Genomic DNA, 13510 nt, shown 5'->3' with positions numbered 1-13510 from the left:
CCTTGAGCCAATCATAATGGCTTAAGCATCAGATTTCAGACAGGCGATTAGCTCTCAAGCTAAGCCAAGGAAGGATGATTTATCTTCCAGTGAGTACCAGCCTATTTGAGCGTAGGAAGGAGAAAATCTGTGCTCCTGCTCCTGGGTACTGAGCAAAGAAACCCTTTGGTTGGGGATTTTTGTCCAGTACCAACTTTATAGGTGCCAACAAGGAAAAAAAAAAAACCACACACATACAAAATAAATACCCAACAGGGAGATTCGCTGTGTTAAGGACTCGAGCTGTTGCTATTATTCTAAGAGACTGAGTGGCCAGTCAAAGGATTAAAACGGCCCTTCCTACAAGGATTTGAAAACTCTGTGCTCTGCTCTTCCTCAGCAGACTTCCCATTGTGAGTATTGGCATTTATTTCTGATTATGCACTTCCCCTCTTTCTTGAATGACTTGGGTGGGCTCGCTGAACCCATCAAAGGTATAGCTCGTTTGCTTCCTTTTCCAGGGTTTGCCTTCTTCCTGTGGCTGGGATAATTTCAGTTCATCTCCTTTGTGCAGTTTCTGAGAAAGGTTTGTATGGGCTTGGAGGAAAACGATTGTGACTAAAGCTCACAGCCACTGCTTTGGCTCCTTTTCTATAAAAGGTGGTTTGATTTGATCTGGCATGAAAAATATTATCATAATTCTCAAAGTCACAGAAACGATAAGTTCTTGCTCTTTCCTGGCAAAAAAAAATTAATTGCATTGGGTAGACTTCTCTAATAAAACCTTTTAGAAGACCCATCTAGGAAATCAGATTTTATAAGATTCATTCAAACAGTTGTAGAAATTCTAAGTTCAAAAAACCAAAAGCAGACTATTTTCTTTTTCCTTCCTTGGCTTCTCTGTTGGATATTTTTGGAGTGAGCCTTAACTGAGTTACTCACTTCCACATGCTTTAGGAAAAGTATGCTCATGTTTTACAGGCTAAGCCTGGTTCTGCTTTTGGGCTGCTGTTCATTATGAATCCTGAAAACACAAGTTTTTGAAATGCAGCCCATTTGTACGTATAGCATTAGTCATCTCAGCTGGTAGGTCTATATGATGAGTTATCTCACCACTTAAAAATAAGTATGCTGCTATTTTGAGATTTAAAAATATATATAGTGACCAGATTTCTTGTCCTAGTTAAAGCAAGCCATGGCTGAAACTCAGATTAAATAATATTCTATAAAAATGAGAAGGCCATTCTAATCAACAGATAGAAAAACAGAACTACAGACATAAGGGAGAGCTGTGTTAAGGGACAAATTGTTGGATTTGTGGAATTTGTTCTTATCCTGAAAGTTAAATCTTTGTACTCTTACCTTGTTTATGGCCAGATTTGCCTGATCCCTGCTTTCCCTCCCAACTGGATTAGAGGTTGTGGAATTGGAATTTCACCATACAAACCTTTACTTAAAGGAGGTAGTACTAGAGTAACCATTTATGGAAACAGTTTGCTACTAACAGTTACTAGTACCAAGTTTATTTTATTTCCTTTTTCATGATTTTATTCCATTGGAAAAGTTTTCCCTTAGGGATCTTTTATACTTTGGACATGATCTCTGTTAGGTAGAATCAAAAGATAGCTGTGTGGCTTTCTGAATTTAGTCTCACAATATTTGGTTTAGTTGATAAATCCCATCCATCCGCTTTGCAAATAATTTTGTGAAAACATTGATTCAGCTTGTCCTGCCCAGTTTTCCCATCCCTGCCCAATTTACTGAGTGCCTTTTCCATTTGCATCAACTGTCCATTAGGCCAAGGCGATTGAAGTATTTCTGTACAGCAGGTACATTTAAGACTCTCCAGGAAGAAAGGGGGAAGAATATTCCCAACTAAAAACATAAAAGAGAGAGATGGGGTATTTCCAGTAACTTATATGCCCAGTGCTTAATATCTTAAAAACCCTACTCGCGTGCATCAGCTCTTTTTTCCTAACTAAAACCAGAAAAAAGTTCTCTCTTCCTCTTTTCTCAGTATCCCCCTCATGTAAGTCCATATACCCAACACAGTGCAGCTGATTTATTTATTTTTCCCTCAGCGTTTTTAGGTGGATTGAGTGGGATGCTTTATTCAACTCAGGGACGCACTGTGAATATGTTTTTTGGGGCAACCCGTTTGGCATGTTCCCCCTCAGCTATGCGACAAAGACTGGTTTGTCTTCTTGTGACCTGGCAGAGGAGGCAGAAGTACCTGCTGAGCTTATGCAGCACGTAACCCAACCGGTGTCCCACCTCTTCAAGTGGTGAATCAGCCTGATGATACACTGATTTTTAGAACACACTAGGGTGGAGACCTGGAAGCCTGTACACTGGTCGGGAGGGAGGGATGATTTGCATGTCAAACCATTTCAACAGTGAAGCTTACAGGAAAAAAAAAAATTAATTGCAAAACACTGATGCCCTTTGCCACCGGATTTTTCCATTAACACCACACTTTACACGCTTCCAAATCTGCCCCAGGGACAGCCGTTTGGCAGTGTGAGGGGAAATAGCGGCATCGCATCATAAGAGCAATGATTCTTACCTATGAGCCTATCCGGTAAGGGATCCCAGTGGGCCTGAGCATCACACACGTGCTGGAGCTGCGTGTTCTCTGAGGAACATGCTAGATGTTACTTGGGTGCTAGAAAACAGCAGCTGGAATTCACAACACCTCAGAACACTGATTGTAAATGAAGAAACCTGAGACAGAACATCTTCCAGAAAGGTAAAGGGAGCTTAGGGCTGGGGGCTTTTCCTCTGGGGTATTACCCTTTGGCATATTGTCCCTGGACGCTTTGATGATGAGACTTTGCAAATACTGCTGAATTTAAATTGGGGTGGTGTGTGGGGACTACTGGAAGGAATGCTATGTAACTCCATAGAAATACTTCAGTTCAGTGAGTTCATTCATTCAGTCACTCACTTTTCAATGACCATACAGGTTTATTTGGCAGAAGGGTGGCCATTTTCCTTCTTTGTGTAATGGACCAGCCCCGAGGCTGTGAGCATTGGTCCTTCTTTGCCTTTTTCTCCCCACTTTGTGGTTTTGTATACATAAGGATGGCTGGCAAGATTAAGGATCATTGAGCTTTGTATTCTTCTGTTACTTTTCTGTCTCCCCAAACATTCTCACTTTCACAAACTTTAATCTCTAACTATTATTTCCTTCTCTTATCTCTGAACTTTTGTTTTGGGCCTTATTTTGGCTGAAATCATGGTCTGTTTCTGTTTCTTCTGTTCTTGTGTGTATAAAAATCACAGTAGGCCTTTCCAGAGGTCTGTGACAACAGGTACTCAGAGACCAGCTGTATCCAAAGAGTTGTGTAAGAAATAGGGGCATCTGCTCCCTCCCAGCGCTGTTTCCCAGTCCTACCCTGTCCTGTTTCCCAGTTAGTGGCTTTGTTCTCTTAACATGAACATCTTTCGCATATCTATTAATATAAGCCCTTCTTATCCTTCAAGTCCTGCAACCTCTCTTACCTCTCCCAACAAGCATTCTCAGATACTCCCAGTGGGAGTTCCTCTCTTCCTCTTCTTTATTCCTATTCCGTTATTATTCTATTATTATTTCTATTAAATAGTTGCCATCAGTTGCTTTTAATTAAGAGTTACGGTTGTGTGCCTCACTAATCTTATAAACTTGAGTGTTTTAAGAGGCAAGAATCATGTCATCTTCTTTGTATGCCCAACAATGCTTTGCTTAGTAGTCCTTGTAGAGTCAGCAGACTCAGTGTTCAACCAGCAAATATTTGCAGAGCACCTACTTTGTGCTGGCATGATGCTGGGCATATATACAGGTCAAAAATCAGGCCCAGCACCTGCATAAGAATTTGTGGGCCTGAGCCCTGCCAGTTGCCAATCTGATGTGCTATACACTTTGCAATTTTCTTGCTGCTTTTTCCCCTAAGTTCCCAGTTGGTCGCTCTGTGAATCCATGTGTGACGCTTCACCTGGGTATGTTTCCTGGGTGAACATGGCTTTCACCATGTCACACACACGCTCTTGCGTTCTGCCTCCTCTTGTGAAAGTTGTAGTTATCTGCTTTCTCTCCATCACTTGCTCTAAGGCAGGCTTAAGCTGGTATTGCCGCTGGTGAGGTGGCTCAGGCCTGTAATCCCAGCACTTTGGGAGGCCAAGGCAGGCAGATCACTTGAAGTCAGGAGTTTATCATTCTGGCCAACAGGGTGAAATCCCATCTCTACTAAAAATACAAAAATTAGCTGGGTGTGGTGGCAGGTGCCTGTAATCCCAGCTACTTGGGAAGCTGAGGCAGGAGAATAGCTTGAACCCGAGCGGCGGAGGTTGCAGTGAGCCGAGATCTGCACTCCAGCCTGGGCGACGGAGCAAGACTCTGTCTCAAAAAAAAACAAACAAACAAAAAAAAAAGAGAGAGAGAAACATGGCATTGTCTATTAAATGCCTTGGGTTCCAGAGAGAGGTGACCAGGTACATTGTGGCTGTCCAAGGGGGAGATTATTGTCAGGGGCCATTGGGAACATTCTTTCTAGCTGCCATGGCCTTTCTTTGCCTGTTGCGGCTTGTTAACAACACAGCCAGAGAGAGAGGAGGTAGGACTCCAGTTGGTTCCTTTTGTCTCAGGCTTATTCTCTGGTGCAGCTTGGTGGGCTGGTTGCAACTGGAGGTAAGAACCTGAGCTGGTAGCCCCTGGGACTATGGCTGGCTGGCCTGCTTTCCTTCTTTCCCACTGTTTTCTTGGGAATGTCTCTACAGACCTCACCTCTTTTAGGTGTGAGGAGATAAATAGTCCTTATTATCCCTTATTTACATCCTTTATAGAGTCTTTGTAGTAATCTAAGTTAAAGTCTTAATTCTCTTATATAGTTCTGTGTCCCCCAATTCATTTGATTTTGGTTTTCTTAATGCTGATTTCAAATCTTGGATGAAAATATATTATGAGACCGTCTCTTACTTAGATGTGATAAAGGTAATAACCATGGGGCAATCCAGACTGTAAAGAAAATCTAAGGTGTAGAAAGTCCATGCGACACTAGTTTTAAGCCTTCACATATATTTGGGGAAATGCATTTGTTGAATAAAGGATAAGAAGACACAAGACTTTTTATTTTTCTTGTCTTTTAAGATAGGACCATCAGATAGCATCCTCTTCCTAGTCACTCTCCTGTCAAGAATCAGACCCCTCTGCCAGGGCACACCCTCCTCATGTGGAAGACAGGGTGGCCTCTCCTTGGAAAATCTCCCCTCACATTAAATCTTCTGAGCAGATCCTGCTAATCCAGGCATGTAAAGGAGGAGTCCTTTTCCAAGACCCAACGTGGTGCACACCTCACAGGAGGGGGAATGGAAAAGCAGGCGCCTTTGCTGGACTTCCCTTTTAATCCCCTAAATCCTGTCACACCCTAAGACTATGAAAAAGGTGGGTGGAGAAGAGCCTTGGTGCTGTGGAAAGGGCCATACCCACTTTCTCCCTCATTATAGCTCAGACAGTGTAGGTCTCACACCCATCCCAAGCATCTAAGGGAAGGGGTGGGTTAAAGTAGCACAATACAATATTTGAACTCGTTAGGGGTTTGGGGAAGTCCAGTATAACAGAAATAGCCCAGGCCCTTGGTGTGGGTTAGCAGCGCATCCTCCTTTCAGTCTGTCTCTAAGGCAAATACTCATAGGTAGAGTTTTTACAAGGTAAGCTTACCTGAGACAGAAAGGGTGGGAGGAATGTGAGATTGTTTTGACTGTTGTCCTTGGGTTTTGTTGTTGTTGTTGTTGTTTACATGAGCTACAAGAGGCTGTGCATGGTGGCTCATGCCTGTAATTCCAGCACTTTGGGAGGCCAAGGTGGGTAGATCACCTGAGGTCAGGGGTTTGAGACCAGGCTGCCAACATGGTAAAACCCCATCTCTTCTAAAGATACAAAAAAAAAAAAATTTAGCTGTGTGTGGTGGTGGGCACCTGTAATCCCAGCTGTTTGAGAGACTGAGGCAGGAGAATTGGTTGAACCCGGGAGGCAGAGGTTGCAGTGAGCCAAGATCCCGCCATTGCACTCTAGCCTGGGTGACGGAGCGCGACTCTGTCTCCAAAAAAAAAAAAAAAAAAAAAAGAACTATAAGAGAGAATGTCCCTAGTTTGTGGCTTTTCAGTACCAAAGTAGTATGAATTCAACAGTAGAGTAGGCAGTAGCAGTAGAATAGTAGCATGCTTACGCATGACATACACTTCACCTGTGAAAGACCGAAATAATCATACCTTGCTGTAGGCTTGTGAGGATTAAATGAGTTCGTATATGTAAAAGGCACCTGGAGCAGCGGAATCCAGAAGAATTGTGCACAGTGGGTGGTGGGGAAAGACAGGGACAGGGAACATTGGGGAAGAAAGGTAAATTCAGTGGATGTCAGGAAATAGGCATCTTGACCTGTCTACAGTATAATTCAGGCCACCACAAACTACTTAATTTAACTTTGTTCTTATCTCTAGACAAAGGGAGCAGGCCCTCTGGGGGGAAAAGTCTTGCAGCAGTAATCCTGTTAAACATAAGAACTGAAGGTTCAGGTCTCAAAGTTCTGAAGTCACTATCCCAGGGATAAAGACTGTACTGGTATACTCTCATCCAGCTTGTATCACAGAAGGCTTTTGTCTCCATCAGGTTCCTTTGCTCACTGGGCGTCACCTTTTCTGGCTACTCTCTGCCTGTCAGAGGCCAAGCCTTGAGTACGTCTTCATCTTCCCACATCTTATTTGGCTTCTTTCTTTGTACGTATATTGAGAGAGTGAAGGCAGATAGGTGTGTCTTTCTCTCTTCAGTGGGAACCTTTGTGACTGATGGTTTCCAGGCAGAAGGGGTTCATATTTTTAATGGTTTCCCTTCCCAGCCCTTGTCATCATCTGATAAAGGACTAGACATTTATTTGCATACAATGACTTTTTCTGCTGGACCTCACCTTCACAGAAGCACACAGGCAAACACCCACAGGGTCAGATACAAGCTACTTTAGCAAAATAATTGCTTCGACTGCTTTATATAATCTATACTCTTACCAGAACACAATATTTATGAATAAAAGTGTAGCAGAATTTTTTTTTTTTGCAGGATCAAGAAACACTACATTCAGTACTTTACTCGTTTAACATTTAAGAACAAGTCTTTTGATATTTTTTAAATTACGTGTGTGTGTATTTTTTTTTTTTTAAATAGAGACAAGGTCTCACTGTTTTGCTTAGGCTGGTCTCAAACTCCTGAGCTCAAGTGGATCCTCCTGCCTTGGCCTCCGAAAGTGCTAGAATTGCAGGCATGAGCCACTGCACCCAGCCCATATTAATCCTTGGTTTGGAATATAGTAATGTAACTAAGGAGTAATACCAGAACACTCTGTCACCCAGGCTGGAGTGCAGTAGCACGATCATAGCTCACTGCAGTCTCAGCCTCCCAGGCTCAAGTAATCCTGCCAGTCTCAGCTCCCAAGAAACTGAGACTACGCAGGCAAGTCGCCATACCTGGCTAATTTTTTTTTTTTTTTTTTTTTTTTTTTTTTTTTTTTGGTAGAGACAGGGTCTCACTGTGTCATCCAGGCTAGTCTCAAACTCCTGGGCTCAAGTAATCCTTCCTCAGCTTCCCAAAGAATTGGGATTACACACATGAGCCACCACACCCCCACACCCCCAGAAAAGGGTTCTTTTAAATGCCTTCTTCACCTGTGTCTAAGTACATTGAGTAAATGTGGCACTAATTGAACAAGATTTACTGAATTTTATCACATGGCAGGCAAGCAAAGCCAGTTCTAAACAATAAAACAGATTAACAAAGATGAGGGATGACTCTAAATAGCTTGTTTTGTAAAATTCAAAACAGGGGACAGCTGTGTAGAGAGAGGCACCGTTTTATGAGAATCTACTAGACCTGCCTAGTTTGGCTCATCTTGGTGCCTGCACATGCCCTGCCTTATTCCATTTACTTTCCTTCTGTCTGTTCTCTTACTGGTGACCACAGTTACTGATGGGAGACCTTAAAGGTGATTATCTTTGAGACACACATTTTCCTGTGTGAAGATACAAAGATTAAACTCTATAAGACCATGGCACTTATTTGGGCTTGGTTTATAACAAATAAACCAACAGATTAAAAAATAACTAACAACAAAGCTTCAAGTGCCAGATATTTTGAAATAGCAGATCCAAATAATTTCATATTACTTTCCACAAGACCTCCATTAGTAAGAGATTTGGGTTACGTTATTTCTTCCTTTTTTTTGAGTTAAAAATTAAACGTTATTGAGCTGTTTTACATACCATAGAATTCACCCATTTTAAGTGTATGGTTTGATAAGTTTTAGTAAATGTGGACAGTTGTATATCCACAATCCAGTTTTAGAATATACCTATAACTCTAAAAATTCTCTTGAGCTTTATTTTATCATTCACTTTTGACAAAAATGTTTTCTTCTGCTTTTGAAAAAAAAAATTCTGGGCCATGTGTGTTGGTTCATGCCTGTAATCCCAGCACTTTGGGAAACCAAAGCCGGAGGACTTCTTGAGCTCAGGCATTTGAGCCCAACCTGGGCAACATAGTAAGACTCCATCGCTACAAAAAATACAGAAATTAGCTGGGCATGGTGTCATATGCCTGGAGGCTGAGGTGGGAGGATCACATGAGCCCAGGAGGTTGAGGCTGCAGCGAGCTGTGATTGCACTGCTGCACTCCAGCCTAAGTGACAGAGTGATACACTATCCCAAAAAAACTTTTTTTTTTTTTGAGGTGATGAATTTAAATCATTAGGGGAACATACCATTCTTACTAACTTTTTGAAACAAAAACAAAGGTTGCTGAAGATGTTAGCAATGCAGTGTTTTAAGTGTATGAAGGTACAGAGCAAGGGAAAGAGGCTTGGGCCTATGGTTTACAAATGGTAATTGTTTTTAGCTTCTAATTGTATGTTGAAACCAAAAAGGAACCACTTGCCTCCACTCCAGCCTCGGTTCAGCATAAAACTAAATCATTTCCTTCACAAGCCAGCTGCTGTGCTATAGCTTAAATTATAACAGAGAGCCTTTCTCTGCAGTGGAGGGTTGGGAAAAGAGGGAGTAAGTCAGCACAAACAATAAGGAAACATTTGCTGCCTTTCTGATTTCTTCCTAGAATTAACAGGCTTACAGCTGCATTTCTAGGTCAGCATTTCATATGTCTAAAGAGTATGAGGATAGTGTGAAAAATCAGAAGGGAGATGAGAGAGGTCTTTGTCTCTTTTTTAAGATCTTGCTAGCAGTTTTGTTAGTTGGTAATTTTTGCTGTCTCACTGACGCCGAGAGTCCTGGAATTAAACCCCGTGGCCAGCAGGCTGTTAGTTCGTCAGGAAATTCCAAATGGGTATAAATAAATTCTCTGCAACAGTTCCTGGGCTCTATGCCTGCTAATGTGTGGAGTCCCTTTAATGCTGAGGGAAGTTTGCCTGAGACCTGGCTTCCTGCTCACTGAAAATCACAGTTATTTTGTTTCTGGGTGGGTAAGTAAGAATGCCCACAAAAGAAAGAGAGGAGGAGAGCATGATGTTTGAGTGGGGGTTGGTGAAATATAAACTCGAGCTCTGTGTGTTGTGAAAAAGATTTGCTTTTACTTCAAGCCAGAAAGAATAACCCAGTACTTGATTTTTGGTCCAGTGAAAATTTCAGCTTTACCTATGACTTTAACATAAAGATGTCATTGTTGCAGGAGTGAATGGTTGTACATATATATATGCTAACATTTGAGTTTTTAAGTTTAAGGTTTAGTTCAATTCAAGAATTTCCTTTTTTGTTGCTAAGTCCATCTTTGGGTATTTGTTTTCAGCTCTGTTTTTCTAATAGGGAGTTGCTCAATATTCATTAAAGCTGGCTTCTTTTTCTCTTATAAACACTATAAAACAAAATAAGGACAGGGATTCATACAAATAATAGTTTTCCACTGCCCCTCACCTCCCCCTGGCCAAAAAACTGTAATGTTTTGTTAGAAAAGCCTGTTTTATCCCTCAGTGAGCCGGTGCTCCTTTCTGCTTTTCACAGAGTTACTCTCTGAACTGGCACATTTCCTTTTTACGCTTAGAACAGCATGTTACTTTTGAAGAAAGTTTGGAAAATAACAGTCCAAGCTCATTCTCTTCTGTGCATGCATGATCGATTTGGGCTGTATTTCAGCAATAACTTTTAAAATTAGACAGTGGACATTAGAGAGCAGCATAGTTGGGGTTGCACTGAGGTACCCATGGCATTTTGGCTCTTTTGAGACAGATTTGGGGTGAAGAGTTGCTGCCTCTTGTAGTCGGCACTGAACACTGGAGAAGAGGGCCACTGTACGAACCGCAAGGCCCCTGTTACCATCACATGCCTCCCTAGCACAATGTGCCCTTTATTAAGACAGGCTGTTCCACTACTGAGAATAGTAACCCTTTCCACTGTCTTCCCCTCACTCTTACGTGCAGCCTGGCTTCTGGCCTCTAAAATCATGCCCAGAGTAGAACTGGCAATACCCAGGAGGGACACTGCACTGGGGATCGTTAGGTCATGCCAGTTAGGATGCAGCTGGAAAGGTGCCACTGAGTGGGATGTGCAGAGGGGAAGACTGCAGGCTCTGTCTGCCTGAGCTCATCTGGTCTGACACCTGCTGTGATTCATTTTTCTTCACTTGGTTACATAGCATGCCATGTTAAGAAATTTTGTATCAAGTATAGTCAACAGCTACTCATAGTCTGGAAGGAACTTTGGAAATCAGAGTCCCACTGACCCCCTCGTTTTAAGGGTATGAATCACATCACTGCATTGTATGATTCCAGGGCTCTCCTGCCCATTGCTCATCCATGAACTAGGAAGTGATCATAGTTCCTGTTCTTGTTTTATGAAAAGAAAAGTATACCTTCCCCCAGCCTAGGCAGGCCATTCAGGATGACTACCATGGAGGTGCTCTAGGTGGTTTAAAGCACTGTCTCTGCATGGTATGTTAGAGAGCACTGTGCCCTGAGGACTTCAGGAGAGCTGCAGAATGAGTGTGCAGAATAATCAGCACTCACCTTTGTCCTCATGTTGTGAGATGGAGATATTTTAACCTGGCCATAATATGCTCTAAAAGTTAGGGGGTGTTTGTCTGCTTTTGCTTTTATTTCCTTCCTGTGCTGGACTAGGACTCCCCCTTATCTAACTAGTACATACCTCTCTGCCCAAGCAGTGCACGCACACACTCACACATCCCCTACAGGGCCCTGCTGGCATCTCCCTCATCCACTCTAAGAAGAAGAAATCAAAGTAGAACTCAAGATTTTAGCAGACTTACTTGATCTTGAACAAGTATCACAAATACCTTAAACCCTGACTTCATGGGGTTGGGGGCAGGGTATAGAGGAGGAAGAGTTCTAGATCCTCTCTGGGGGGCCAGGGTTGTGTGCTTCTCCAGACAACAGAGAGTGATCCGGTACCACTAGTAGTGACAGTAGAACCCACACATTGTTCTAAGTGACAACACACTGATGCAGGTACTATTATTTTCTCAAACAATTGGAATATAATCCAATTTGCTGACAGCTGCAAAGCAGCAGAGCCAGGATTCAAACCCAGGCAGTCTGGTCCCAGAGTGCCTGCTTTAAATCACTACATGTCCTCCTCTCTTCCTCTGTTATACTTATTCATCAGTAGATGCCTAGATGTGGGGCTTTTCACTTCAACAGATACTAAGAGGGCCATGTACCAAGCGCCAAGTACTGAGGAATACAAACATAAATACTGCTTGAGGGCCGGGTGTGGTGTCTCACGCCTGTAATCCCAACACTTTGGGAAGCTGAGGCGGGCAGATCACGAGGTCAGAAGATCGAGACCATCCTGGCTAACATGATGAAACCCCGTCTCTACTAAAAATACCAAAAATTAGCCAGGCGTGGTGGCGGGCACCTGTAGTCCCAGCTACTCAGGAGACTGAGGCAGGAGAATGGTGTGAACCCGTGAGGCGGAGCTTGCAGTGAGCCGAGATGGCGCCACTGCACTCCAGCCTGGGCGACAGAGCAAGACTCCGTCTCAAAAAAAAAAGTTTGACTTCTGCCTCCCCTAGACACTTAGAGTCTGGTAGAAACACAGGCATGTGCCTGCTAACAGTTCGGCATATATAGGCAAAGTGACTTAGGAAAAAAAAGGGAAGAAGGGGACCAGTTCTTCCCAGGACAGAGCAGTTGAGGGTAAGTAGGGCTTTACAAAAATGAGACATCTGGGTTGGGCCCTTTAAAAAGGATGATGCAGCTGATTTTGACAGATGGGAGAGTATGGGGAAGGGTAGAGGTATAGAATGAGCTGGGTAGAGGGGATAGAATGAGCAAAGATAGATAAGCTTGAAAGTTTCCCAGTATGTTGAGGTTTGGGCTGGGGAGGAACCTGGGAGGTGCTGAATTGGGGTTAAATTGTTGACATTTTATGCCACAGAAAAGAGCTTTTAGGCTTTATTCTTTAAAATGGAGCTCCTGGCACATCAATTTGCAAGGATAGTAATTGAGAAGTTGTAGACATTTCCAGGAATACCTGAAACAAATGTAAAATTTCTCAAATAATATGTAATACAGGAAAGCAAAGCCATCTGTCCCTGAAAACAGGCTGCATATTTGCATTATGAGCAATAGCAGAGTCTGGTCTGTGCTCCCTGGTGACAGGCTGACTGCACTCATGCACCCTAAGGACATTGATGTACAAACGAAGAAAGACATAAATAAAATTTATTTTTAAATAATTTTAATCATACAGAAAATTTGTTAAAAGAGCTCTCATGGCTCCCTCACCCAGATTCAGATTTCCCAGTGGTTAACATTTTACCATATTTCTTCCGTGTGTGGGGGTGTGTGTGTGTATGTGTGTGTGTGTGTAGAAATGCAGTTGTCATGTCTTTTTAGTCTCCTTCCATCTGAAAAGTTCTCATTTTTACCTTTTATTCATGGCCTTAATGGTTTTAAAAAGAGAGGCCTGACGTTCTATAGAATGTGTTTCAAGCAGGGTCGAGGCCATGCCTTCTTGGCAGAACAGCGCAAAAGTGACACTCTGCTCTTCCCCGTGCAAATACATGATGTCAACTTTGATCACCTGGTCGAGGTGGTTATTTGTCAGCTTTCTCATCAAAGAGTCACCTTTTTTTTTTATGATTGATGTTATTTTCTGGTGAGATATTCTGAGACCACACCAGTGTCCTAGTCTTTGGTAGGAAATCTCTATCCACTAACCTTAGCTAGTAATTCCTACCTGAATCAGCCACTGTTCTAATAATTGGTCCATGGTGATTTTCTGTTTACATAATTCCTTGTATTAGTTGGTATTCCAACATATTTATTATAGCATAGTGGACTCACAAGTAGATACCTAGTTTATTCACTGGATTGTAACTTGTTACTATCATTAATTATATTATTTTAATGCTCAAATTATCCTAGATTTGGCTAGTGGGGGTTCAAAAGAGTTTGAATCAAATAGACCCTTGACACTGGCATTAAATAGCCAATCTGATGTCTTTTTTTTTTTTTTTTTTTTTTTTTTTTTTTTTTTTTTT

The 13510-nt window shown here is 42.3% G+C and overlaps 1 protein-coding gene across 9 annotated transcripts in view; it reads left to right on the top strand.

Moving 5' to 3' along the window:
• KANK1 (KN motif and ankyrin repeat domains 1) overlaps positions 1-13510 on the top strand; it is a 240089-nt gene that overhangs the window by 178619 nt on the left and 47960 nt on the right. For 2 of the 9 annotated variants that reach the window (XM_025359380.1, XM_025359374.1), the window contains exon 1: positions 9026-9473. The exons of 6 other annotated variants lie outside the window; for them this stretch is intronic. The gene's annotated coding sequence lies outside the window, so the exon portion shown is untranslated. Of the gene's footprint in view, positions 1-1981; positions 2729-9025; positions 9474-13510 lie in introns of those variants that run through there. One more of the 9 variants, XM_025359376.1, reaches the window with a different exon arrangement.

This window comes from Theropithecus gelada, chromosome 15, assembly GCF_003255815.1.
Source record: "Theropithecus gelada isolate Dixy chromosome 15, Tgel_1.0, whole genome shotgun sequence".
NCBI classification, from domain to species: domain Eukaryota; kingdom Metazoa; phylum Chordata; class Mammalia; order Primates; family Cercopithecidae; genus Theropithecus; species Theropithecus gelada.
This window is presented reverse-complemented; position numbering and strand designations above follow the sequence as displayed.